We start from the raw sequence: 27,915 nt of genomic DNA on the forward strand, positions 1-27,915 counted from the left end.
ACTTTAATTTATGACTGTGTCTACAGAGGGAACCAGTCTATGAAAAAACAGATTGTGTATGTAGTTTGTGAAAAATGAAACTAAAAGAGAAGTTCATTTTAGTACAAAAACTTTGAGATCACACATATGAGAGCCCTTAAAAATTCATGGAAAATTCATATTGTGAAAAACTATGCATGAAATTAAATATTTTTGCATCAAAAACAACTTCTTCTAACTCCACCTTCCATGAAATTTTTGAACACTCATATCAGTGTTCTTATTGCTGTTATAAAATAGTTGAGGTAGGCTATTTTATCTAAAAAAAAAAAAAAAAAAAAAAAAAAAAAAAAAGATGGGGGCTATCTTTGCCCTCAGTTCTGGAGGTACAAGTTTTAGCAGCTTCAGTCGATGATGGTGTTCTTGCTGGGAGAGTCCGTAGGTGGTACGGAGCAGCACACAGCAAGAGACAGGAAGGGTATATGTCTACTTGTCCGTCTGGTCTCTCTCTTTCTTCTTAAAAATTCACCAGGATATTTTCATGAAGGATCTGCCCTAAGAACTGCATCTAAGCCTAATCAATTCCCAAAGGGCTCAACTTGAAACACGGCAGTCAGATTAAATTTCCATCTTTTTATACCAATAGCATATGACTGAGGATTGAACCTGTGACTGAGATTTGAGTGACAGACGATATGAAAGCCATAGCTGTCAGAAGGCTCTCACAGAGGTTTCTCTAGCAGATGATGCTGATAAAAAATCTTGAAAAGAGATTGAGATGTCTGGCAGAAAATTTGACACTGAATTAGTGACAATATCATCTTTAAAACATCAGGCAAATGCAATACCATCATTAAAACTATGGAGTATGTGATGTCTTATTTTTGATAAATGTATCTTAAAAATAAAAATTATTAACTTCAGTTAATCATGAAAAAAGAATAATCATAGTTTACTATATGGCTCCATTCTAAATAATTAGCATTCTCTTAGAAAGGTAAACATGAAAATTAAAAACAAAAATGATAACAGAAACACATTAGGGACAGTGGAGGAATAGGAGGTGTGTTTGCCATAGTGGCAGATTGGGAAGACTTGGTAAAATAGTGCTGAATTCCTTTTGGAAAATCAATAGGTAATACCTAAAATTTTAAAAACAAATAGCAATGTAAGCATGTTATTTCTCTAACATATAATAATATAATATAATAATATAGAAGTTAAGATCAAAATAAAATAAATTAATGTGATGTTAATAGCTGATTTATTACTCTGGGTTTGAAATTTTTTGAATTCATTCCTGTTTAAGTTCTTGCTTTGTTCAACCTGTTAAGTCACGTTTTCTCCCTCAGAACAAGCAGTAGTTAATACAACCCACATTTCCTAATCCAATTGTTATGAGCATAGATCCTCAATGAGAGTTATGCAACAAAAACTGAATTTGTTCATTCACTAATAGATCTGAGTTATGGAAATATATGCACTCAACCCAAATGCAAAGAATCTAGCCACTAGTTCTCCTTTCCCAAGCTGTCTGCCATCTGCCTTTTCAAAGTTAGTATAACATTATTTAGGAGTTGGCACTGTCAATACATTTTTCAAAACATCCCAAGTCATGAGAAAAAGTTATATCTGTCTTTTCTTTAAATACTAAAGGCTGGGTTTTCATGTAAAAACATATTTGATATTGAAAGTCCTAGTACCTTTTATATAACAGTTCTTTTCAAAATGAAAACAACAACAAAAGGGTTGCTTCTAATTCTCATAGTAAATGGGCTAATATGTCATCCATGAAGGGCTTTTACCGTAACATAGTCAAAGGATGAGAGGGTTCTTAGGAGGACAAATGCTGCAACCACACACAAGTTATTCAACTGCTGCCATCCACCGTGAGTGCTACAGCACCAGACTCCATGAGCACAAGACAAACAGCCTGGACCAAGCAATGCATACGAAGTTGCCCAGATGTGCAGTCCACCCCCTTTCTGTCTGCCTGCAGAGCTGCACATCTTTCAGGAACTCTGACTCCTGGATGTAAACTGCTGTAGTCAGGGATATTGCCCAGATTTATGGCCTTTTCTGGAGTGCTGGGGGCCTCGCACCCTGAGCAAGGATGATCATCATTCATATATGGAGAGTTGCTTCTTTTGCTCTGTGGCAGATGTAACATTGCTATCTTATTTCAGAAAGTCACTCATACATAATTCAAGTCAAAGATAAAAGGAATAAACCCATTTAACTCTTTCATGGCTCAAGCACAAAAAATAAACTGAATTGGGGCACAGGAGATTCCTTTTGTAGCTGGTGCCAAAACCTTCCATGAAGCAGCCACATCATAGCTTCCCTGGAGGCAATCCCAATCCCCAGTGGTTATTGTAACACAGGAGTGGCACTTTAAGCCTTGTGGTAAGACAGAGTTTAAAATAAACCCAGAAACTCTATATTTCATCATACTTAAGTCCCCCATTGTCTGGAATGCCACTTTCCATGATTTCAACCCCAAAATATAGAGTGGACAATTCCATATTTTGAGATACAGACAACATTCACTTTACTATTATTATAGACTACTATAACTGCCCTATTTTATGAGTTGTTACTAATATCTTACTGAGCCTAATTTATAAATCAAACTTTATAATATGTATACATGTAGAGGGAAGACTTAGGATGTGGTAATATCAGTGGTTTCAAGTACCTGCTGGTGATCTTGGAATGTGTTCTTCATGAAAAAAGGGGGAAATACTCAATTTCCCTAAAAATCCCAGGGCCACATTTTTGGCATTCATCCATTGATAATGAAGTGTTCCTGGACCATTCAGTCCATCCTGATCCACTACACTTTCTCCATGGACATGTTAATAGCATTAACAGGTACCTGTGATTAAGTCTCTACCAAAGCCTTTCAAGTCATCATCACAACTATCCTTTTTTTTAATACAAAAAAATTTTTTGACAGGTAGAGTTATAGACAGAGAGAGACACAGAGAGAAAGGTCTTCTGTCTGCTGGTTCACTCCCCAGATGGCCACAATGGCCAGAGCTGCATCAATCTGAAGCCAGGAACCAGGTTCTTCCTCCTGGTCTCCCATGCGGGTGCAGGGCCCAAGCACTTGGGCCATCCTCCGCTGCCTTCCCAGACCAAAGCAGAGAGCTGGACTGGAAGCGGAGCAGCAGGGACTAGAACCAGGCATGCATATGGGATGCCGGCACCACAGGCGGAGGATTAACTAAGTGAGCCACGGTGCCAACCCCCACAACTATGGTTAAGGTAGGTACCGAGGTATTCACTCTACCTCATGAGTATCAGATGAGAAAACTACATACTATAGAGGTTAAGCACCATGACTCTTGTCACGGCCACGATGAGAAATCACTTTGACATAATGCCTATTCCTCGTAAGACAGTGACCCATCGTGAATTAGAAGTCACATCTGAGCAGGTCACCTCCTTTGAGACCCTTCTCCAAAAGTCCTCCCACCACTGAACATCATCCCTCTCTCACGGCACCACCCCAAGAGCACAGTATTTGAGAAAGCAAGGGGAAAATAGAGCTCACAGATTCCAGGGAGAGAGTACAGGAGAACAGAGGGTAGAACTTTTGCTTCCATCTAAAAATATGTAACTATAACAAACATATTATGCAAATACGGAAGACATACTGCTAATTGTAAGTAACCAATATGTTGGTTTCTGTTATATAACCTTTGCACTTTTTTTTTGACAGGCAGAGTGGACAGTGAGAGTGAGAGAGAGAGAGAGAGAGAGAGACAGAGAGAAAGGTCTTCCTTTTTCCATTGGTTCACCCCCCAGTGGCCACTGCAGCCAGTGTGCTGCGGCCAGCACACCGCACTGATCCAAAGCCAGGAGCCAGGTGCTTCTTTGGTCTCCCATGCGGGTGCAGGGCCCAAGGACTTGGGCCATCCTCCATTGCCCTCCTGGGCCACAGCAGAGGACCAGGACTAGAACCCGGTGTGCCGGCGCCGCAGGCAGAGGATTAGCCTATTGAGCCGTGGCACTGGCCTATAACCTTGGCACTTACATGTATGTTTGAAAAGCCTTATATTTATTTAAAGAAGTCTTATTTACAACTAAAAGGTAGGGTTGGGTCAAGCTAAGACATAAATACTAACACCATGCTAAAGTTTTACAAGTAATAGTCAATCACTGAAATTTGCAAGTAGGGAAACAAGGGTCTTAGGACTCTGAAACTCCTACAGCAAAGGAAAAATGCGCTGAAAATGGGCAGAGGTGAGGATCAGAGAAATAACTGAAAAGGCTGCCCCAAAACTAAGGTAGAAGTTGACCAGATTTGAGTCATGGTGAGGACGGAGAGAATTAGAAAGGGATGGAAGTGAGGGGATTTGTTTGTATGGGTTCCATGGACTTTGTGTTTATTGGACTTTTAAGGATGAGCAGGGAAGAGAATCAAATAGAATCCCAAGCTAGCATGAAATCAAGGAGAAAACAGCGCAGATATGGATGGACAAATGATCATTTCAGTGTGGGGCTTCTACTTAGGAGTACTGACAGGATATCAAAGTGAGATGCCCACAGACCTCAGGACCAGGAGCCTGGAGCTCTGGGAAAGACAGCCAGGACAACAGCCAAGGGTTTCCTGAACCATCAAAGCCAGAAAGCCAAAGAAGACAAGAGAGCGAGCTGAATGAAAGCAGGGCGATACAAAAGACAGGAGGAAAGTTCTGGACACTAAAGCTAGGACATTCCTGCCTCATAGAAGGTCATCCTCAGCCAGGAAGTTTCCAGGATTTGCACAACTCCCGAGGGCGTCCAGGCAGGAGACAACCACAAGTCCATGTACTCTGCTCCAGGAACACTGGAAGTGATTAATAAAATCTTACCACTTCCTCACCACAAATCTCCAAGGCAATATAATGATGTTTGCCTTACAAAAGTGGAAATGGAAGCTCAAGATAAGAAGGAATTCAGAGAAGTTCACAAAACAGCACCAGACCTGAGGTTCAAATCCACATTTGAATCATTCCAGGCAAACATGCTTCCTTGCGAGTTCTGAAATATGCCAGTGAGGAGATAAGTTCCATGTTTCTGATAGGTCTTATATTTTAAGGACGTGGAATAATTCAAGCATGCTAGATTCTTTTCTTTATTAAACATTTATTCATTTATTTATTTGAGAGGCAAAATTACAGACAGAGAGGGATGGACAGAGAGCTCATTCATCTACTGGTTCACTCCCAAATGGCACCAACACCCGGGGCTGGGCTGATCCAAAGCCAGGAGCCAGGAGCTTCTTCCAGGCCTCCCAGGTGGGTGCAGGAGCCCAAGCACTTGGGCCACTTTCATTGCTTTCCCAGGCCATTAGCAAAGATCGGGAGCAGAAGTGGAGCAGCCAGGACCAGAACAGGCGCCCGTGTGGGATGCAGGCGCTACAGGCGGAGCCTTAACCTACCAAGCCCCAGCGCCAGCCCCAGCGCTGGATTCCTTAAAGCAGGAGTGAGAGCCCTTCCTGATTACTCCAAAGCAGCATTTGTTTTGATTTAAATTGAGCCTGTTCATGACTTAATCATCTGTTTGCCTTGTTTTCTTTTCTTTTTGTTGTTGTTGATTTTGTTTCTTAGGAAAGAGCAGCAAAGAATTTGCTTTTCTAACAAAAGAATGAGGGTAACACATTGGCTTCAATTCAGTTCTCCTTTCATGTTGAAGTAAAGTGTTTAGTCACAGAAACAAATTAGGAGCAAATTGGTGGGGGGAAGCCCGCCTCAGAGACAGCTGGGAGCCTGACCGCTGGCCTAAGCTAAGTAAGACAGAGAAAGCCCATCTAAGATCTCTGAATCGGGAGGCATTAGTGGATGAACCTTCGTATTACCTGACCCTGAGCAGCTGTTCACACTCCTGCTGCAATTCCTAGCACAAAGACAGTAGGTGAGAAATACATTTTGGAAATAGCAGTATAGTTGATAAACTTGCCCTCCCACAAATAAAGCCTGCACGTATATGAGTGTGAACCTACAATTCCCTTTTGCAATTTCCATCCTAACCCATTCCTAATGATTCGTTGGCAGGCCATAAGTAACACAGTCAGATTCTATAGGAGGATAAACTATAGGAGAAATTCATTCCACCGTATTCTACCAATGGACAAACACAATGAGGATCAGGGCTTCTGAAGTCAAGTGATGGCAAAATGAGTCAAATTCCAAATCTGTACCTGGTTCATGTTCCTGCTCAAGAGATGGGATAATAGTGATCAAACTCTACTTGTGGCCAGCACTGCAGCTCACTAGGCTAATCCTCCACCTGCAGCGCCAGCACCCCAGATTCTAGTCCCGGTCGGGATGCTGGATTCTGTCACAGTTGCTCCTCTTCCTGTCCAGCTCTCTGCTGTGGCCCGGGAGTACAGTGGAGGATGGCCCAAATGCTTGGGCCCTGAACCCCATGGGAGACCAGGAAGAAGCACCTGGCTCCTGGCTTCGGATTGGCACAGCTTGCCAGCCTTAGCGGCCATTTGGGGTGTACACCAATGGAAAAAGGAAGACCTTTCTCTCTCTCTCTCTCTCTCACTAACTCTGCCTGTAAAAAAAAACAAACAAACAAACAAACAAACAAAAAAAAAACTCTACTTGCCACTATTCACAGCAAGCAGTAGCATTTTTTTTAAATCCAAAATTTAAAAGTATATACAAAATCTGCCACACTGTTATATTGGTTTCTTGATATTATAGTCATAAATATCCTGAAATATTATCATTTATAATCCTATTGTTCAAGGAGCATTTGACAGAATAAATTTTGCACCTCAGACCTTAACCTTGAAGCAAGGAAGTTTTCAGAAAATTAAAGTACTGGTGGAATGCCACTAATATGTATTTCTTTTACTGCCTTTCTGGGTGAGCCTCATCAGATAATAGTATACAAAATATTTAAGGACACGGGATCTGGCACAAGACTCTTACTGTTGCCAGCAAAATGATAGGAAAGAACACAGATCACTCCAGACACACTCAACAACTATGCAAATGCTAAGTCACTCTTCTCTCTCATTTGATATGGGAGTGATAAACAGACTGAAAATCAACCTTGGGTTCATCCCTCGATTTAATACACTGACCTGTTAATCTAATAGCATGGTTTTATTGGCAAGCTTTTTCAAATCAAGAGTCTGACTCCACAAACCCGTATTTTATAACCTCAAAAGTGTGCACCCGATATGAACAAGGACAGTCAGCACATGAATCAGTGAGGCAAATGCATAAATATGTCCACGTGGCAATGGAGGACCAGCAAAAGAAAAGGAAACAGTAGTTGATGAAAAAAAAAGTGTAACTCTGCATGGAGGATATTTATATTCAATCTTGCTCTTTTTAATGGCTTTGAAAATTGAAAGCAGAGAGGTATGATACATTACTAAACCAGTAAATACTCTGTGTGATATTTTGCATACTTGTTGACTATTCACGTTGGCTTCCTTAAATCTCATCCTTGCAAACATTACTCAAATGAAAAGAAACACTGATTGAATGAACACACCAAACAGTGTTTATCTTAACCTTGCACATCTGCATTAATAAGTAGTTACTGTAAATAATATGATGTTTCAAGCCAGTAAACTGTTGTGTGCAAATATGGAATACACATAACAAATATTGAAAACAAAACAGTTCTTATCTGTTAGTGCCTTAGAAAGATATGAGGATCTGAATGTGGATTGAAATTCAACAACACACTGCTATCATGTTTCAGGACACAGTTCACATCCAAGGTGAGGGGCACCCCTGTTCAATGTTCACTTCATACAAACTTCTCACATTTGCCCCAGGTGAGATAACAGGATCAGCCAACTGGCACATGGGGCGCTGCCCAGGCCTGGGTGGCTCCAGCTTTGGCTGAAGCCAGGAGGAGCTGCAACCCCGAGCGGCGCGGCACGTGTGCAGTGCTCCCGGGTGTGTGTGGGTGGGGGGGGGCAGGGTGCTGAGGATTCAAGAGCATTTCCTCCTGCTGGGAACCTGCAGAGGCCATCCCCTGGGAAACCTGAACTCACAGGTGCATGGAATATGCATGCTAACAAATACCTGTTTTTCTCTTGCTAATCTGACTTTGGTTCCACCTCTAGGGTGGAGGGGGCTGTCACCGTTGAGAACTCAGAAGGGTGGAAGGAAAACTACATTTTCCTTCGCCACAGATCTCAACCGGAAAACAGGGTTGACTTTTCTACAGCATCTCCAGGTATTCATTTGCTCTAGTCACAGATACAACAAAGCTTAATTTTACGCCTTCCCTTCTCAGGACTAATACCACTGGACAAGTTGCGTTCTCTTCCTCTGCCTCAACTTTCTCATCTATACAACGAGAAATGGTAACAGCCCGCATTTCGCAGGGATGTTTCCAGGAAGATGACAGATGCATGGCCGTGCTCAGACAAGAATCTGGCCATGCTCAGCACTCAATCATGTTGGCTGCTAACAGACTGGACCGTACGCACCTGCCATTTGTAAGTCAAAAGTGGCTTGCCATGAGCAATTCTTTATTGTTCAATCCACTGGTACCTGAAAAATCCCATGTGGGTATCATTTCAGTGTTACACTTTGACTCATTGCAGTCACTTTAACAAGAGTGCTATAGTCATGAAAAGCCACAGTTCTCCATGTAGAAACTGGCAAAGTTATGGTTTAAACACAACCCAAAGGAAGTTTCCTGTTCTAAAGCAGCACCGATGATGGCCCCGTTCTGATTAGTGGTCTTCTGTTCCACGCTGCCTACCGAGAAAGTGGGCAGTCACGGGACTAAGTAAAGATAATAAATTATCCTTGTGAAATGCTTAACAACTCTGAATAACCTCCCAGCTCCTTCTCTTTTCACTTTAATGTGCTTGTCAACAAGATTGCTGAACCTGCAGTGAAGCCACTGCCCGTATTATGGTATAAACCCTAATAATGTAATTAAAACTCTAACAACTAAGCAAATCTTTCCATTGGGAAGTTTTCCATGTCCCTAGGTTTGGAAAGAAAATCAAATATAATTTATTGTTTAATTTATTTTCCCTATCTTTATCATATTTATAGTAATAAGGTAGGAAAAAACAAAAACACTTTTTAAATGCTAGGAATCTTCTTAAAGACTACCTTTCCCCTAATTATGTTTTTCTAAAAACAGTGCTTATTTTTTTTTTTAATTTACTGCTATCCAGTTCTATCTTCCAGTTGCTGGGATATTTTATTTTTTTTGAATGGCAGAGGCTGGCAGCAACTCCCTGACTCAGTGATCATCTGCATCATTTGGAGCTTAAGAAAAGGTTATATTCCTTATTTTAATTATTTTTATAAAAATAATATATATTTCTTTGAAATGCAGAGTGACAGAGAGAAGGAAAGACAGAGAAAGAGAGAGCGAGATCTTCCATCTGCAGTTTCACTCCCAGATGCCTGCACCCATGATGTAGGAGCCACATCATCGGCTGTCTCCCTCCCAGATTCATTAGCAGAAAACTACACATGCAGGTGGAGGCAGGGCTCAATTCCAGGCCCTCCAAAATGGGATCCAAGCATCGCCAGTGGCAGCTCAACCTGCTGCACCATGGCATCTGTCCCCGATTATAATATTTATTTATCTGGTGCTATTTTCATTAATTCCTTCTCTGATCTTACTCATCTGCTGGTATGGAATGAAGTGCATTATAAATTTAAATTCTGAGATGCACAAGAAAAATGTTTAAGAATCCCCCATTCCATTGTGAACGCTGAATTCATCATTTACTTAATGGAAAGGGACTTTGCTTTAATGCCTTATTCCTGGCAGTTCTGGTTGTCTTTCACTATACTTAGGCCTTTGAGAAGAGCAAACTCCTAATGAAAATATTACGCTGATATTCCCTCTCCCACTCTTGTAGCTAAATACACATTTCTCTCCAAATATTTATCACGATTCATTATGGCAATGTTTAAAAAGTAGAGATCTTTGAATATTTATTTTCCCCGTAGAAGTGAGCAAAGCTGCAGCATGTTTTATGTGTTCCGTACATAGCTGGTGGATGATTCATCTCTGAAAAGGTTCCACACAACTGGACCTCTTAGGGAATCCCTTCTATCTTAGCTCTACCTGTACAAGATGACTTGGAAGTTGGTTTATTTCCTGTAAGATGTGACCTTTTGGTGGACATTTGAATATGTGTAAAGGAAGTATAAAGTCAGACATGTGGGGGAAAGAGGTCAGAAGTCATTTAACTAAAAAGTCATGAGGATGCCAATAAAGCCACAAATAAGTCCACAATCATACTGGTACGAGGCCACTGGCTAAAAGTGTTCAATGGGGGCCATTATTTAATAGGGTGAGTACTGGGCTATGGGTGGTCCAACTCACCAGATACCCAGAGTGCTGAATACTCAATATATCCTGTACTCTGCCAACATCCATATCAATATACTAAATTGACATTGAGTTAACTGGAATAAACACCCTTGCATTTGATTTGAGTAATATGGCATGGATGGCATTGTACGGGATCTGGGCACTGCTATTCTTTTGCTGTGTGTTTCTATCAATGGGTGTGTGCCTCTGCTGAACACACAGATTTACTAGTTTGGAGTGTTTACAAGGGAAACTTTAAAGTTTTTGAAGTCTATATGAGAGACAAAGACAGATAGTGAGAGAGAGAAAGAGAGAGAGACCAATGGAGCTCCCATCCACTGATTCACTCTCCAAATGCCCCCAATATCCAGGGCTGAGCAAGGGCCAGAGCCATGAGCAAGGACTACAATCCAGGAATCCCATCTGGGTGGGAGGCACCATCACGGCTGCCTCTCGCGATCTGTTGGACACTGGAGTCAGAAGCCAGTGCTGGAGACTGAACCCAGATATTCAGATGTGGGACACTAGTGCACTAACCACTAGGCTAAATGCCCATTCCCCAGGGGAAACTTTTTTTTTTTTTTTGACAGGCAGAGTGGACAGTGAGAGAGAGAGAGAGACAGAGAGAAAGGTCTTCCTTTGCCATTGGTTCACCCTCCAATGGCCGCTACGGCCAGTGCGCTGCGGCTGGCGCACCGCGCTGATCTGAAGCCAGGAGCCAGGTGTTTCTCCTGGTCTCCCATGCGGGTGCAGGGCCCAAGCACCTGGGCCATCCTCCACTGCACTCCCTGGCCACAGCAGAGAGCTGGCCTGGAAGAGGGGCAACCGGGACAGAATCCGGCGCCCTGACTGGGACTAGAACCCGGTGTGCCGGCGCCACAAGGCAGAGGATTAGCCTAGTGAGCCGCGGCACCGGCCCCCCAGGGGAAACTTTAAGAGAGCACTACTGGTTTATTCAATTTAGTGCCAAATTATTTTGTGTGGGGGACATTTTTTGATACAGAGACCAGATTCTTTGGAAGAAATCCAGGTCTCAAGACACTTCTTAAAAGAACAGGGTTGGAGCATAAAACCCTTAAAGCACTAGCTTGAAGCCCAGCTTTTTCTTTAAATTATGGATATCACCAAAGTACTTCCCATCATCAACTATTTAGAGTATCTGACATTACTCTGGGGAACTTACACATAAAGACATATTGAATAAATGTTTATAAGTTAAACAGCCTGATGTTTGAGAGACATCTGATAGGTTCTCTATTGAATGTATTTTTGGTTGTTGTTGGATGGATAACATAAAATAATGCACACAAAGCAGTGAGAAGCATTGCTTACATCATGAGCTGAACCAAAGATCTTCAGGAGCCAGCTGAACCTTGAACCTCTCCTCATGTTAATGATTTTGACTTTGAGGAAAACTAATGTTTGTATAACAATTATATTTCCCAAATTTCTTTAGGAAACCTGTCTCCCAATGCATCCACTGACTAAACAAAACAGAGCAATCATTTATGATATCAAAACATGGAGAATTTTGAACATCACTGAGATCAACATTCCATAAGCCAAAACATCATTTTATTTTATTTTATTTTATTTTTGTCAAATACAATAGCAGGTGTTAAGTCATTCACTGCCTAAAGAGATGTTCAAGTGTGGCAAAGGATATGTAAGTATATAGCAGATGTGTCTTTGTCCAACTTCTATTCTTGCCTTTGTTCTTAGTTGGCTATGTAAACTTGGCCACAATATTTAAGTTCCTTCTACTGTGGTTCTTTCTCCATCAAGTAGAGAATTGACCATACCCTGTGAGCAAGTATTGTGCAGTCAGAAAATCAGAGAATTTGGGTTAGTAAGTAGAATGTTAATCCTAGATAATCCAATGACTTCAAATCTGTGTATGGAGATTTTGTGTTAGAATAGGGAAGAGCAATTAACTTTCACAGGACAGATGGCATTAGATGACAAATAACACCAGGATGCTCTAAATAATGCATGCAGGCTAAATCAAAGGATAGAAGTATTTTAACCCTAATATCTTTGAAAGTCCCTGGAAATTGAGCAATCAGAAAAAGAATCCCTGACATTTGTTTAAAATTAATATATTTTAGGAAATCTCTAAATTGAAGGAGAGTTTAGAATTACCCAGCTTAGATTTATTTATTCAGACTTTGTTGTTTGTCCTGTATAGTTGACCCTAATTCAACTGCCTCCATATGTCTCAGCATGGATCTGCTCAGCCACGGGGTGCAAGTTACAAATAGACCTGTCATAAGTCTCACCCAAAAATGCGTACAGAAAAGCCACCATTTGCCAGGCTCCAGGGACACGACAGTGAATAAGGGACTCACATGTTGATGCTCTCCCATGAGTGTTATTTAAGATACAGGACCTATCTTCATGGCAGTAGAAAAAGATATTCCAATCCTACAGCTAAATGCAGGAAGATATGCAGTCACCTGATGGAGCTAAATCAAAAAGCCCACAAATCAGTTCCATTGAGAAAGTACTCTTTCTATATGGCCTAGACTTTCCGTGGCCTTTGGCCGCAACTTGAGGCCCGCTTTGACTAGCTCACCATGAAGATGCTTACTATGTTATAGGACTCTTAGATATCAGTACCATGGCCTCTGCGTTTTTATGAAGTTTCTGAGCCACACAAAATGTTACAGACACCAGACACTGCACACATTCATCCTACAAATACCCATGGGGCAGAGGCTATGGGCAAAGCATATACTGGCACTGAGTACAGGGACTGCAGTAACGAGAAGTGAGTCCCTATTCCAGAGAGATACATAAACAATGATGGAACACCAACCACTCACGTGGGATTACAGAGGGGAAAGAATCATATTTATTTGTAAGGATTTATTTGTGGGGCAGATTTATAAAAGCATTGGCTTTGACCTGAACATGGGGGCAAGGGCAGAATCTCGTTCAGTAAATAGAGACAGGACATCCCCAGCAGAGAGAACGTCATGGTTATATTCAGGGAGGTGTGACAGCACCAGATGTTTTCAGAGAATTCCCAGTACCATATTTCATTCTGCCTGGTGACTAGCAAAGAGGAATCAGAGAGGGCAAAAAGGAAAGGAGGAGGAGGATGGAGGAGGGGAGGAAGAGAACAATGGATACCGATGAGAATGTAGTTGGGAACTAGAGCAGGAAGCTCTCTGAATGGCCTTCTAAGGGATGTGTTACACTGTATGGGCCATGGGGAATCCAAGGTACAGTCGATCTTTTTGCTCTGAGAATTCAGCCCTACCCCTCAGGGTAAGATGAGGAAGTCAAAGTGAGAGAGGTCCGGTGGTTTGTCTGTCATCGCACAAATGATTAATAACAAAATAACTAAATATTTTCACGTAAGGGCTACAGTGACCCAGGTTCTGCTTCTGGACTATCAATTTAAAAATATATTATGAAGTTTTATAGAACAGAGAGAGAGTGAGGATGAGAGAAACCAGTTAAAGAGATATATCAAAGACCAAAGAAGACATAATGAGAACCTGAATCAAGAAGAAAATGGAAAGGGGATTATAGATGAAGAAAAAGAAGAAGAGGGTGATGATGAATATACTTACTGATTACTGTATCAGGCACCAATTTACGTAGATCAACATGGTTAGGCACTGTTGCAGTGCTATAAGTAACGCTTTATTTTCCCACTTTACTGAAGAAAGAAGATGATCTGAACTAGAGGAGCTGCAATTCCAAGCCTGGCATTCTGGCTCTAAGGCTAACTTCCTAACCAACGGATCTGAGAAACCTCATGGAATGGTCTCCAGGGAGAGTGAGGTACTTGATCTTGTTGAAGGAGGATTCAAATCAGTACCAAAGGGTTCAAACTGGAAGAATGATGACTTTGAAAAAGTAGAAATAGGGGTGCCCTCCAAAGAGTATTTGAGACAGTGGTGTGATAGTAAGGGAGAAAGGGGGGAAATTAAAAGACATAAGAGTAGGGTCCAGCACCGTGGCTCACTTGGTTAATCCTCTGCCTGTGGCACCAGCATCCCATATGGACACCGGGTTCTAGTCCCAGTTGCTCCTCTTCCAGTCCAGCTCTTGCTGTGGCCTAGGAAGGAAGTGGAGGATGGCCCAAGTGTTTGGGTGCCTGCACCCGCTTGGGAGACCAGGAGGAAGCACCTGGCTCCTGGCTTCGGATTGGCGTAGCTCCATCCGTAGCAGCCATTTGGGGGGTGAACCAATGGAAGGAAGACCTTTCTCTCTCTCTCTCTCACTGTCTAACTCTGTCATAAGAGTAAAGCTGGGGCCAGCTCTGTGGTACAGTGGGTTAAAGCCCTGGCCTGAAGTGCCAGCATCTCAAATGGGTGCTGGTTCTAGTCTGGGCTGCTCCTCTTCCAATCCAGCTCTCTGCTACAGCCTGGGAAAGCAGAAGATGGCCCAAGTCCTTGGGCCCCTGTACCCACGTGGGAGACCAGGAAGAAGCTCCTGGCTTCGGATCGGCACAGCTCTAGCCATTGTGGCCATCTGGGGAGTGAACGAGTGGATGAAGACTCTCTCTCTCTGTCTCTATCTCTCACTGCAACTCTTCTTTCAAATAAATAAAATAAATCTTTTCAGAAAAGAGTAAAGTTTAAGTGACTTTACGCTTGGAAGAGCAGATGACAGAGATAAACACCAGAAATTAACCTCTGTAAGACGAGCATTCACCTGCCTGGTTTGAGTAAAATCGTAAGGAGAAAGAACTGAGAAGGGCTTAGCGCTGAGGAGCAAATGGACAGCGAGTCCAGGAAGGAAGCAGAGAGCCTTTCAGAAAACACGGAGAGGAATCAAGAAAGCCGGTCATGAAATCCAGAAGTCGAGAACTTGAGAAGGCTTCGTGTTCATTAGAGACAAACCGAATGAGGAAAGATGGCGTCCTTGTCAGCTAAGGGTTACTAGTGACTGGGACGGAGCCCGTGCAGGACAGCTGAAGGGAAGGAAGAGAGATTAGAAACCATTAGGAAGGGATGGGAGGCCACGTAAATATGAGATCAAATCTAGGGCAGAATATGCTTCCTAAAAATAGAACATAAAAATATTTAAGGAGCAAACTAAAATTGATATCATTCTACCATTGTCACCACTAACCCACAACCACTACCAACCAGGGAAACCAATTTTCCTCTCCAGCCCCCGTACTCCTGTATCACGGCACTCGCCAGCAGCTGCCTCCTGTGACACTCTCCTTCAAGCACAAGCACTGTCTATTCTGCCATGCAGATACTTCAGGATTGTTTAATGGATTGAATTCTCCCAAATGTAATATACTTGAAAAGTACAGCTCGGTGCTAGAAGTAGAAAATCCCAGAACAATTACAGTTTTAATTTTTTTCAAAACAGACTAAAGCATATTAAGCATAGGGAGAACAGCTACAGCTTCTGAAATACCTGGGCTCATTCCCATCTCGCTTTTGCCTATACAGGGGCACTTCAAAAAACAGTGTGGAAAATGCAATTGAGAAGTCTGCTTTGGTGCGGAACACGTTGACATCCATGCATGCAAGGGATCTTCAAAAGGTCCACAGGAAATGCACCTTAGGAACAAAACCATGTGTGGGTGTCAACATTTTTGAAAGGATAAACGTTTTTAAATTCCATTTTCAAGTAACTCCATTGCTGTTACTTGGTCACTCTTTATGTCCTGAGAGAGTAATGGCTCATCTCCTGCATGGTGCTTCTCAGCCCATCCATCAGTGTTCTTCCTCTGTAATCCTCTCATTCCCCTTCCTCCTCCTCTACTTTCTCCATCCTCCTTCCTCCTCACTTTTCTCTAACTTCCTCTCATCTTTCAAGGGAACAAGTACCGGAAGTAGTCATTTTGTTCAAAGAATAAGAAGGAGGGCACAATTTTGCTTGGGTCCTTAAACAATAGAAACATATTTTCTCGTAGTCCTGAAAGTTGGAAGTCCAAAATCAGGCTGCCAACAGGTTTAGTTTCTTTAAGGTCCCTCTCCTTGGCTTGCAGGTGACTCCCTCCACTATGTCCTCCCAGCAATGTGTCTGTTCCTCTTCTTAGAACAGCAGTCACACCAATGAGGACCTACCTGTATCACCCACCTAATCTTAACTACCTCCTTAAAGGTGCTGTTGCAGAACCCAGTCATATTCAGAAGCCCTGAAACTTAAGACTTCGAAACAAGAAGTTTGGGGAGACATAGTGTAGTCCACAACAATAAAAAAATCAATTTTTTTTCCATTTTTTGTATCTATGTTACTTTAACTTAGGTGAGAAAGGTGCTACTTCTTAAAAATAACGTTGAGTATTGTTAAATATTTATTTCCCCTTGGTCAATGCCATTGTTTATAAGAAAATACATAAAGAGATTGGCTTTCTCTATATTGTTAAGAAATATCCATTTATACAATGTGTTTTAATTTAATCTGATATTTACTTGGAAAAGAATATAATGGCACTAGCAGATGTAGAACTATCTATATCAAAGGTATTGAGATGAATTTTTGAGTACATAACATAGATAGTGGCATTTCAATTATTCTTTGTGAATAAATGAAAAACAAATGCTGGTGTGTGCATTGCTTAACTATGCAACATCAAAATGGGATTTTTTTTTCCTAATTTACAACGATTGGCAAAGTGTAAACACAGAATGTTGATGTTTTTCATGTTTCTTTTAAAATGCTGAATCAGTTCAGTGCCAGAGGCAGAGCGCCCGGCTATCAGCTTTGACAAGCTCTGCTGAAGCAAAGTGTGCCTTCCAAATGGGAAGGGAGCGGCACCCAGGAAATCACTGCCTCCCTCAAACACAGGGCCGTACGCTTGCCCTTGACTTCTCCTTAATCCACAACAGCTCTGCTGTCAGCATAGAGAAATTACGCTCATGTATGACGCTGCTTCGGGGAATTTATAAATGTCTTTTGTATTAATGCAATACCAGCCATTAAGTCAGTAGAATGCATCCTTCTAACTGGCCGTGGAAAAAATAATCTCAATCCAACCTTTAGATTCTTCTACTTTTCAGTGGAAATTAAGATTTAATGCACAGTATTTTAAAAATTATACCTTGACTGTATTGAGTATCATTCACAGAAGAACACATGGAAACAAATATTGAGATTTCCTAAAGGATAAGAAGAGATCATAGAATATGCTGGCTGAGGGGCCTGGCATTGTGGTATAGTGGGTAAAGCCATCACCTGTGATGCCAGCAACCCATGTGGGTGCTGGTTCAGGTCCTGGCTGCTCTGCTTCCAATTCAGCTCCCTGCTAATGGCTTGGGAAAAAGTTGTGGAGGATGGCCCAAGTGCTTGGGTCCCTGTCGCCCTTGTGGGAGACCCAGATGGAGCTCCTGGCTCCTGCCTTCAGCCTGGCCCAGCCCTGGCCCTTGCAACAATTTGAGGAGTGAACCAGTGGATGGAAGATACTTCTGTCTTTGTCTCTCCCTCTTTCTATGTAACTCTTCATTTCAAATAAATAAATAAATCATTAGAAAAAAAAAGAACATATTAGCTGCTTAACTGTCAGAAGAGAATATGATATAGAACATGTGTAGGAAAGCAAATATAAAGATTGTATTTTGGGATTATAGATATAAAAATCTTCAATATCTACCAAGAGTATTTAAAAAAAATATAGAGGTCTTGAACTAACCAGTTTCCTAAATAAAGGTAATTCTACATTTAAATTTAAAAAAATTAAGAATAATATCAAGTTACATAGCTAAAAATCAGCTAGAAATTAACAGTTTTATATAATAAAACCAATTCCTGTAAATGTGACTGTACAGAATAAGGAAATTCAATCAGGCTACATACCCACTAAATTATAATTGAATATTGAGTGCTCAATTAGTAAAATAGATAAATGATCCAGAAGAGTCATCCCCTCATAACCACATTATCTCCTTTCTCCACTCTATTTCGCTGGTGCGCTGAAGCTTTCCCAAGTAATTGGACACTCTAAGTGAGTAGCAGGAGAAGCCACCTCTCTTGACAGGTAGTAATCAGCCAAAATGAGATTTCCAGGGTGAAAAGTTTATCTGCCTCAATCACATCCTTGATGTCAGCATGCAGAACTGCAGTTTGGCTCCGTAAAAAACTGTTGTACCAATAAAAGAAAAAATGGAAGAGGCAAGTGGGAAGAGCGGGGGAGGAATAGTAGGAAGAGGAACAAAAGGAGGGGAAGAGAGAAAAAGCAAATCTGATTCACCCCACACACCCAGAGTGAACTGAAATGCTGACAGGTCTGGAGAGTTGTGCGCGCACCTTGCTTTGCATGATGACCGGCACTGCAGGCTGATTGATGTGTAGAGAAACTGCATAAGGCATCCATGTGCACACGTTGCCCCAAGACAAAACTCAGCCTCCCTGGAAGTAGTCTGTAATCAGCAATTACACTCAGGAATGAAAAGAGGATGGCACGTGGAGTCAACCCCGCTAATAATATGCACTCACTCAATGATTTATAATAGACCAGGAACAATTAACACCAACTCAATTTATTTAACTGTCTGTGCACCTCCTCCGGAAAAGGAGATGTATAAACTTTGGGAGGCTGATAAATGACTTGCAGTTGCTTGGAAGGCTGGGTTAAGTGGTGCGTGATTATTTCCCCAACTATTCCAATAGGAACAACGTCGGCAAGTGAAATGCTTACAGTGTTCTTCGCATCTTACTCACCTGAATCCAGGCCAACTTGTTCTGTTACCTGGGACAGCACGGCTGTTTAGTCTCTCTGAGGGAATTACTGTAGCAGTGACCCTAACATACCAAACTGAGAATAGTTACCGAGAGCTCTTGGTTTCAGACACATTTCTCTTGAATAGCCACTCTTACATACACACTCACACTTAGACATCTAAATAAACTCATGTTTTGTTCATTCAACAAGATCTATCTATTGAGTATCCCCTAGACTTTGGAATGTACTAGCCACTAGGAATAAATTAGTAAAACACAATAGCTATCTTCAGAGAAGGTGAAGGAAATGCGGAATGGTTTATTGAGCTTCTTTTATGCGAATACTATACATGATTGTAATGTTGTTGGGAAGTCTGTGCTATTTTCCCGATACTGATAAAGAAACTAAGGTTTAAGGAAATTAAGTGATTAATGTCAATTTTCCAGCTATAAATAGCAAAATGAGTATTCACACTAACATCTGCCAAACCTCAAAATCCAGTCTCTCCTCTATACTTCCAATAGTATGGAAGGTAGGCAAGCAAATACTTGTAACAGTATTTAAATAATAAGGCATAACTGTGCACAGTGTAAAACAATGGCAAAAAGGAAGAGTAACAAAAACCATGTTTACATAAAGGGAAGGAGAAAAGGTCTGAGCTGTCTTCTTCAAAGAGATAATATTTGAGCAATGTGTTTAAGAATAAGCAGGAGAGGCCAGGATTATAGCACAGCAGGTGACGCCGCCCCCTGTAATGCCACAATCCCATATGGGTATCAGTTCATGCACCAGCTGCTTCACTTCCAATCCAGTTCCCTCCTGATGTGCCTGGGAAAGCAGAAGATAGCCCAAGTGCCTGGGTCCCTGAACTCACATAAGAGACCCAGATGAAGCTCCAGGCTCCTGGCTGTGGCCTGGACTGGTTCCAGCCACTGCAGCCATTTGGGAAGTGAACCAACAGATGGATGATTCTCTCTCTCTCCTTTCTCTCTCTCTCTCTCTCTCTCATACACACTCCCTTTCTGTAACTCTGCCTTTCAGCAAAATAAAGTTAAAACAGAAAAGAATAAGCAGCTTCCCTGGTGAGTACTGAGGCACACAGTGCTATGCCACTGCTACACCCTTAATAATCCGAAATACATCATACTCTCCCCTCCCTTTGTCCATCTTCCTTGATCTGCCAGAAATATCTATTCCACTTTGTATGCTTCGTGAATTCCTATTACTAAATTTAATTGGTATACAGACAAGAGAATTTATAGATACTTATCCAATGAATCATTCATCTAGGAAATATTTAGGAATCCCTATTTATATACCAGATAATGAATATTTAGTGAAAAAGACCAATAAATCGTGACTAGTGTAAAATCTAACTGGGTACGCAGAAAATTAAAATTATGACAATACAATATGTGCTACAATAAAAGGAAGTATGCAAGGGCTGTGTGTCAAAGACTGAGTAGCTGTTAACATGTAGAACAAAGAGAAATTAACACAAGAAAACACAATTCCTTGGGGTGTTTGTATTGTTGGAAAAGATTAAAATCTTGGCAGCACTGTAGTGAATAGTTAACTGAGTAATGCAAAAAAAGCATGGAGTAAGTGCATAAGAGCAATAAGGTGGCACACAAATAGCGGAGCGATGCTTGCCTTCGCTGCACACCAGCCCGGAGAGAGCTGATGGTGATGTGCTCATCGGAGGAAAGATAATTCTGAATCTAAGATCCCATCAGACTCACTTTCTGAACAATATTGATCTCCTGATACAATCTGCAAATGAAGGGAAATCTACTTGATTCGCCTCAAAGAAGAGAAATAATTGTGACTACACTGACAACCAGAATGGTAACACAATTCTGACATGAAAGGTTTCTCTGCATGAAGAACTTTCTAGAATAACTCGGCCCATAAGGGTATTCAGTATGTTTTTTTGATATGTTCTCATTCTCTCCCTCTCCTTTATCTCCCCTCCCCCTCTCTTTCCCCCCTCCCCCGTTCCATCTCCCTCCTTCCCTCCTTCCCTCCTTCCCTTCATCCACTCTTATTTTTCTTTTGCACACACACTGCTTTCCCTATTTGTATCCACGGAAACACTGCAATGAATAAGGTGGCAGGTGTTCCATCATCTCCAGCCTGGATGTGAGCTGGCAGCATCATTGATTTCTTTACTTTCCAATTTTCTCAACCAAAGATTTCAGCTTTCACCTTCCAGCTAAAAGATCCTTTTACACACTTATGGTATACATGTTTTTAAAAGTATTAAGGCCTCCTTTTACCTGTGTTCGTTAGTAGGTAGATATTATTATTACCCCATTCTACAAATAAGGAACTGAATGACTAAATAACTCGCCAAGGTCACATGGTATTTCAAAAGCAGGGAAAACAGCTAGAAAATGATGGGTTGGGGGGTGGGTGATATGCATAGTGGGTAAGTAATAATATCAATATATCTGTTATCATTTGCCCCCTTATCAAAAAGTGAGTCTCAGGGGATGGTGTTGTGGCGCAGCGGGTAAAGCCGCCACCTGCAATGACAGCACACCATTTGGGAGCTTGTTGGTGCCTCAGCAGCTCTACTTCTGATACAGCTCCCTGCTAATGTACCTGGGAAAACACCAGAAGGCGAGCCCCGGCACCCATATGGGAGACCCAGATAAAGCTCCTGGCTCCTAGTTCTGGCCTGGCTCAGCCCTGGCTGTTGCAGTCACTTGCAGAGTGAACCAGAAGATGGAAGACTCTGCTCTGTTTATCCCTCTCTCTCTCTGTTAATTCTGCCTTTCAAATAAATTAGTCTTTTCAGCAAAAAAGAAAAGAATTGGTTGTTATACTCATTGTCTTTCAGAGTGCTGAGTTTACCAAAGTTATATAGGGTTACCTCAAAAAGTTCATGGAAAATGGAATTAAAAGATGTTCACTTTGGTACAAAATATTTTGAAAATGTGTGCACAGTTTTTTCATCATTTGTATCTTCCATGAGCTTCTGGAAGATTCTCATATATAAGGGTCTTATCCTTTTTAACTGTTAGAAAGGTGATCTTGTAAAGAATAAATTTGAGTAATACACTGAGAAAAACTGGCAAACAATATTTTGAAAAGACAGATACTTTGTATCTCAAAAACAATAATTATCTTTGACTTTCTCCTATGTTTTCATAATTTAAGCATTTTCAGTTTTTTGATAGTGTACAGTCGGAAATAGGTTACAGCTATAACTCACCTAGAACTCAGCTATAACTCACCTAACTCTGAAGCTAAGCATAGCCTAGCTTTGAAAATTTTCACTTTTGGACTTAGATTTTTCAATTATTATGACTTTAACACCATTTTAAATTTCTTTACTAGCAATACTAACTACACTGTTTTCTGGCCAAGAACCTTTCTAAGTAAATATACAACTTATTTGCAAAACATTTATGTATTATAAGAACTATGACAATGATATTTCAGTGACATTATAATTCATTTTCTTCATTTAATAAATAAATTATCTCTGTATTCATGTCTATACTAATAAAGCATGGTATAAACATGAATCAATTACTAAAATTCACAAGGAGGGAAGAGGGAATAGCACCCAAGCATCAGAGGACTTTACAGGAATACTGGAAGAAAAATGCGTGTTTTGCTGTAAATACCAGGTGATTCCCTCAAGCCTTCGCTGCCTTTGCTGTTGCATGCCCCTCATCTCTAAGAGCATTTCACATGATTTCCCATCAACTGCTAATTATTTATGCTTATTTTTCAAATGTTTGAGACATAAAACACAGAAATGAAAAGCCTCAATTTTAGGATTTTGGAAGGAAAACTTAGCTAAGCCCTCTAATTAAAGAAGAAGCTTATTTTACAGTGCTATATTGTAATAACAGGAAGTATCCTGTTTGTTTATCAAAAAAATGCTCAATTATCAACCAAACATCAAGCAACAAGTACGGAATTTAAAATATTGGAGAATTTCCTTGAAAAAATCAAGCAACTAAAATGATAGTATATTTTTCTCATAATTTTAGCACCAACATATTATATCCACCCTGCTCCCAATTTCTTCTACGTGAGCACAAAGTTCACATCTCTGCTGATGTTCTCCAGAAATGCAAACGAAGACATAGTAGTTGGCAGCCTCCTGGAAAGATGAAAGAGGCTTTGCAACCAAAGCTGTGTACCTGGCTGGATTCCAGGTGAGCTGTTTCTTCCCGTTGAAGCTGCATCCACCAGGAATAGCCTAAAGGCAGGAAAAGTGAATGGCAATTAAGGAAAATGAAGCAAAATGACAGAAGATTAAGGGACAACATTCTATCTGATCTCTAATTATATACCAAAGCCTTGTCAATTATGGAAATCCGATCCTTTGATTGTGTTGGCTGTGCTAGGCTCAGAAATCTTTCAAAGGAGTTAGAAACGTGTGTGTCACAGTTCAGCTCAACGAGCAGTACATTTCTTCCACGTCCTTCCTTTCAGAATGAAGAGATACGCATCCTGAGAAGCAAACACAAAACTGCTTCACGGGAGGAGGCCCATGGTGTCAAGCAAAGAGCTTCATCTTCATTTTCCAAGATAGCTGCTACAAGACGTCATGAGCATATGGATCAGAGTTCTTCAGAGAGTAAGAGCCACTAAGAGATATTTCCAGAGACATTCATCGTGAGGAATTGGCTTGCAGGATTGTGCATGGTGACCGTCGCAGGATCTGCAGTGACCAAGCTAGAGACCATGGAAAGCCAATGGCACGGAGCCAGCCCAGATCCGAGGGTCTGAGAATGAGGGGAACTGCTAAGGTGGGTCCAGACAGCAGACTGCAAGCTCAGAGCCCAGCAGAGCGATGTTTCAGTTCAAGGCCAAATAAAGGGGAAAACCATTTCCAAGCTCAAGGCACTCAGTAGGAGAAAATCCCCCTCTCCCTTGTAGCAGGGCAGCCTTTCGGTTCTTCCCAGCCCTTCAGTTAGCCAGATGTGCCCCACCTCCCTCTGTGAAGGCAATATGCCATTCTCAGTTCAAATGTCAATCTTATCTGGAAACACCCAGGACAATGTTTGACCAAATATCTGGGCACCATGTGACCCAATCAGGTTGAAATATAAAATTAACCAGACACAGAAAGAAAACAAACAGCATCTATTCAGATCTTCTTCTTCTTAATTTCAGAAAGCAAAGCCACTCAGGTATCAACAGACTTGTCCAAGGCTATGAAGTTTGTTCGTTTTGAAGTTGGGATCAGATCCCAGATGCCTTGAGTCACTCAACTGTCTTGGTGACACCATACCATGTTTCAGGAAAACACTTAAGAAACTTGAAAACAAGGGTTTTCTTTGCATTTTTATTTTTTAATTTATTCTCAGTAAGTACCAGAATACTTCCTCTAGCAATTTCAAACCATTTTATTCTGTCCTTTAAATTCACACTGACCACCTTTAAACAAAACCCCTGGAAATAAAAACCATGGATAAGCCATCTCATTAGACTACTTGTAAAAAAATCTTCTCTTACTAAAAAAGATAAAGTGCATTCTGACACTGAAGTAGCAAATGCTTGAGTTTGGGCAGAGGTAGTATATTATTCTGAAGTGGAAAATGTACCGCACAGAAGACAGAAAAACAATTTCAATATTTGTCTCTTACAGACAACTGCAACAACAAATGATACAGACCCACATAAACAAATGGCTCCACCAAGCCCCAACCCTTTCTCTTTCCACCATGCTAATACCTAGCTGTCTCACATCGTGTGATCTAGTCCCTGGCCATACTGCAGCAAAGAACTACAACTCAGCCACACAAACCACTGGGAGGTGCTCCTCTTGTGTGTTCAGGCCTCTTCTTCAGCTGTCACCAGATCCAGCAAGTAAATTCTAAAACTGCCAGAAAAATGAGAGGCAGCCCTGCTAGATCCTGTGAAATCCAGACCTGGGATTTGTTACCTATTTCCATCTGTCAGAAGAGAGCACTAGCAGCAGGGTGGCAACAGCAGACAGAAATAGGCAAATTGAAAACACACACGTGACACAAAAAACCCACAATGCACAAACCCAGGGGTGCCTCCAGGGCAGCTCATCCATGATTTCCTGTGTCAGCACCCAGCCTGTCCTTGCACAGAAGCATCAGAGGGGCCAGATTTTAAGATGCAATAAATGCAGGTGCACAGAAGAACTGGGCTTTTTCCTTGCTCTCATTGCCTGTATTTCTGGAGGAACTGGAAGGCAATCCCCATCCCCAACCCTAACATCAAGCATTGCTAGCAAAACACCCATCACATGGACTAGAGGGCTCTTCCTCTCTGGCCCACATTTCTCCAGCCCCGTCTCCATGATACCTGCTATCCCCTTTCCAGCCGCATCATGCTGGCCCCACTCCTGCCCACCCCAAGGACTCCACATGCCTTGTCCAGCAGTATGCATACCTCTTCTCTGCTGCAGGGTAATAGAGGTCAAATATTCCTACATAGTGCTTTTCCTTGTCTGTAACGTGAATTTTCTCTATATTGCTCTTCTGCCATGAAGATAGTTAAGAATTTAGAATTTATTTCCAAAAAAAATGGATGGCAGATACCATGTTGGGAAAGATAAGAAACAGGAAATTATTTTGGACAATTCTTTCACAGGAGTTAGAGAAAAATAAAAGAGAAGTCTAAAGAAAAGAGAGAAAACATCCCTACTCAGCCCTCAAAGCGGGCCTGAGTTTGAATGGGGAAGAGGGGAAGAGGGAAAGTAACTATAAAACTCTGCGAGTGGTTTGGTCGAATTCCCAAAGAGGGAAGTCATTGCTGCACACACCGACACACTTTCCAAGACTGCATGCTGACCTCAAGGACACTGGGGTGTAAGGAGACACTGATGACCATAGTCTGTGTGGTAAGACTAGAAATGGCTAAATGGAGGGGTCAGGTGGATGGGCCTCAAATAGTCTGCTTCCCCTCAGCTTGTTCACAGCCCTCAGGGACCCCCACATTTCTCTGGGTGCAACTGGTACGTTCAGAAGGTACCGAAGCAGGTAAGTTCACCAGCACGTTCATGATCCTCTGGCAGAGCGATGCAAGGCTGACTTCCCAAAGCAAGAATCAGAGTGGGCATCTCGGGAATCATAAGCACCTGTAAGAGACTTGGACAGGGCAGAATGGACAGAAAAGGGAGGTCTTACAGCCACTCTATCTAGGAGAAGGGGCTGTGGACTATCTGAGTTAAGAAGGAACACGGAAAGGGGAAGACATTTGGCCCAGCAGTGGAGATGTCATTTAAGACACTCAGGACACATATCAGAGTGCCTGCGCCCAACACATGGCTCCACTCCAGTCCTAGGAGACCCTGGGAGTCAGCAGGGACAGTCCAAGTGACAGGGTGCCCTGGCACCCATGTGAGATATCTGGACTGAGTTCTTGACCCTGTCTTCAGACCCAAAGAGGGCAGCTAGGAAGTGAATCAGTGGATGAAGGGGGAGTGCTTCTCTCTGTCTCTCTCTGTCTCTCTGTCTCTGTCTCTCTCTCTCCTTCTGCTTCTCAAAGTAATTAATTAATCAGAAACAGAAAAGCAAGCTCAGGTTATATCATTCACAAGTAGGTCATCAGCAAAGTGTTCAAGACTTGAGATCACACCCAAAGAGCCCACAAGAGGAGATGCCTGTCAGAGGTCAGCAGTGTCCAGTGAGCCTCACCTCCCAGCACTGTGATGTTACAGAAGCTTCCTCTGGTTTTGAATGCCCAGCAGCTGGGGCTGTGGTGGTAGAGGTGTCGCTAGTGGTGACATACAGGCCAGGAAGCAGAGGACGTGATGAACACTGGCCAGAGGCAAGAGCTGCAAAGAAACTGAGCATTGACACAAGAGACTGAATTCAGCAAAGAGGAACTAAGTAATCCACTTTAAGAAATTCAACAGATGTTCAATGGTGAGATGATGAAGGATTTTTCTCCATCAACAGTAACAGTGGCCAAAATATAGAGAAAAGAAAGTTAACCTGTTTGGCAAATTACCCATCACATGTAAATTCCACCCCAACTCCTACTGCCTGTCTCAAGTTTGTTAAAAATATGTACAGAGCATTAGCTTACACACAGGCTGTTAACAAATCCCAGACTTGGAGCTGAGTTAACTTCATGACAATGGCACAACCCAGTGTGGATAGAGACAGGCACAAGCTATCTGAGAAGGTAAGGAAGCAAGGAGCAAAAGAAAGAAAAGAGGAATGCAGGAGATACCAAAGGGAGAGAGGAAAGGGTGGAGGGAGCAGACAAAGAAAGGGGGAGGATGGGAATGGAGGGTGGCTGGAAAACAGGAAAGTAGGAGAAGGGAGGAGAGAGGATGGGGTAGAAGGAAGGAAGAAGGAGAAGCTGTCATCAGGATCTCCTGTGGCTGCAAGAAGTGAACCTCCTTGCAGAGAGGCCTCATCAGCAGCTTGCTGTTAAATTCTCACTTCTCCGGTCTCTCCCACTCGGCAAACACCCCTAGTTTAAGTCCTCGTGGCACCATTTAACTTCCTGCACAGCAGTTACTCATCTCCAATTTCACACTTATTTGTGTGATTACTTGAGGCACTCCTTATCCCCCTTTCTTGAGGGCAGAGACCAAGGCAACTTGTTTTTACCATTCTACAGCAGTGTCTAGCCCAGGATCTGAAATGGCTGGTAATCAATAAGGAGCCATTCAAAGGACACGGGATGGAATTAGGGTGTTTGATTTGATTGCCTTCTTCCCCCTTCCATGCAATGGTCTTCTTCTTACTGCTCATTCATTTACAAAGATGAGTAGTGGCTACCTTGGGAGCTTAAGAAGAATCTGAGTGAGCACGTGATATTGTTCTAAATGTTTATGAACGATTTATTCGAAACTTGTCAGATTCATGTTCAATTTACAAACATGTACCTATTAGAGTTGAAGCAACAAAGCAGTGCAATTACAACTAAAAGGTTACCCCAAGAATTAATGCACAGGAACTGCTAATGGTGCCTTGATATTCGTCCTCTGTGTCACTGCCACAGGATTAAAAACT

The 27,915-nt window shown here is 41.9% G+C and overlaps 1 long non-coding RNA gene across 1 annotated transcript in view; it reads right to left on the reverse strand.

Moving 5' to 3' along the window:
* LOC138845910 (uncharacterized) overlaps positions 1–27,915 on the reverse strand; it is a 173,307-nt gene that overhangs the window by 115,660 nt on the left and 29,732 nt on the right. The window contains exon 2 of the long non-coding RNA XR_011383228.1: positions 23,107–23,165. This is a non-coding gene — a long non-coding RNA (uncharacterized lncRNA). The remainder of the gene's footprint in view (positions 1–23,106; positions 23,166–27,915) is intronic.

The sequence above is a fragment of the Oryctolagus cuniculus genome, chromosome 16 (assembly GCF_964237555.1).
Source record: "Oryctolagus cuniculus chromosome 16, mOryCun1.1, whole genome shotgun sequence".
NCBI lineage: Eukaryota > Metazoa > Chordata > Mammalia > Lagomorpha > Leporidae > Oryctolagus > Oryctolagus cuniculus.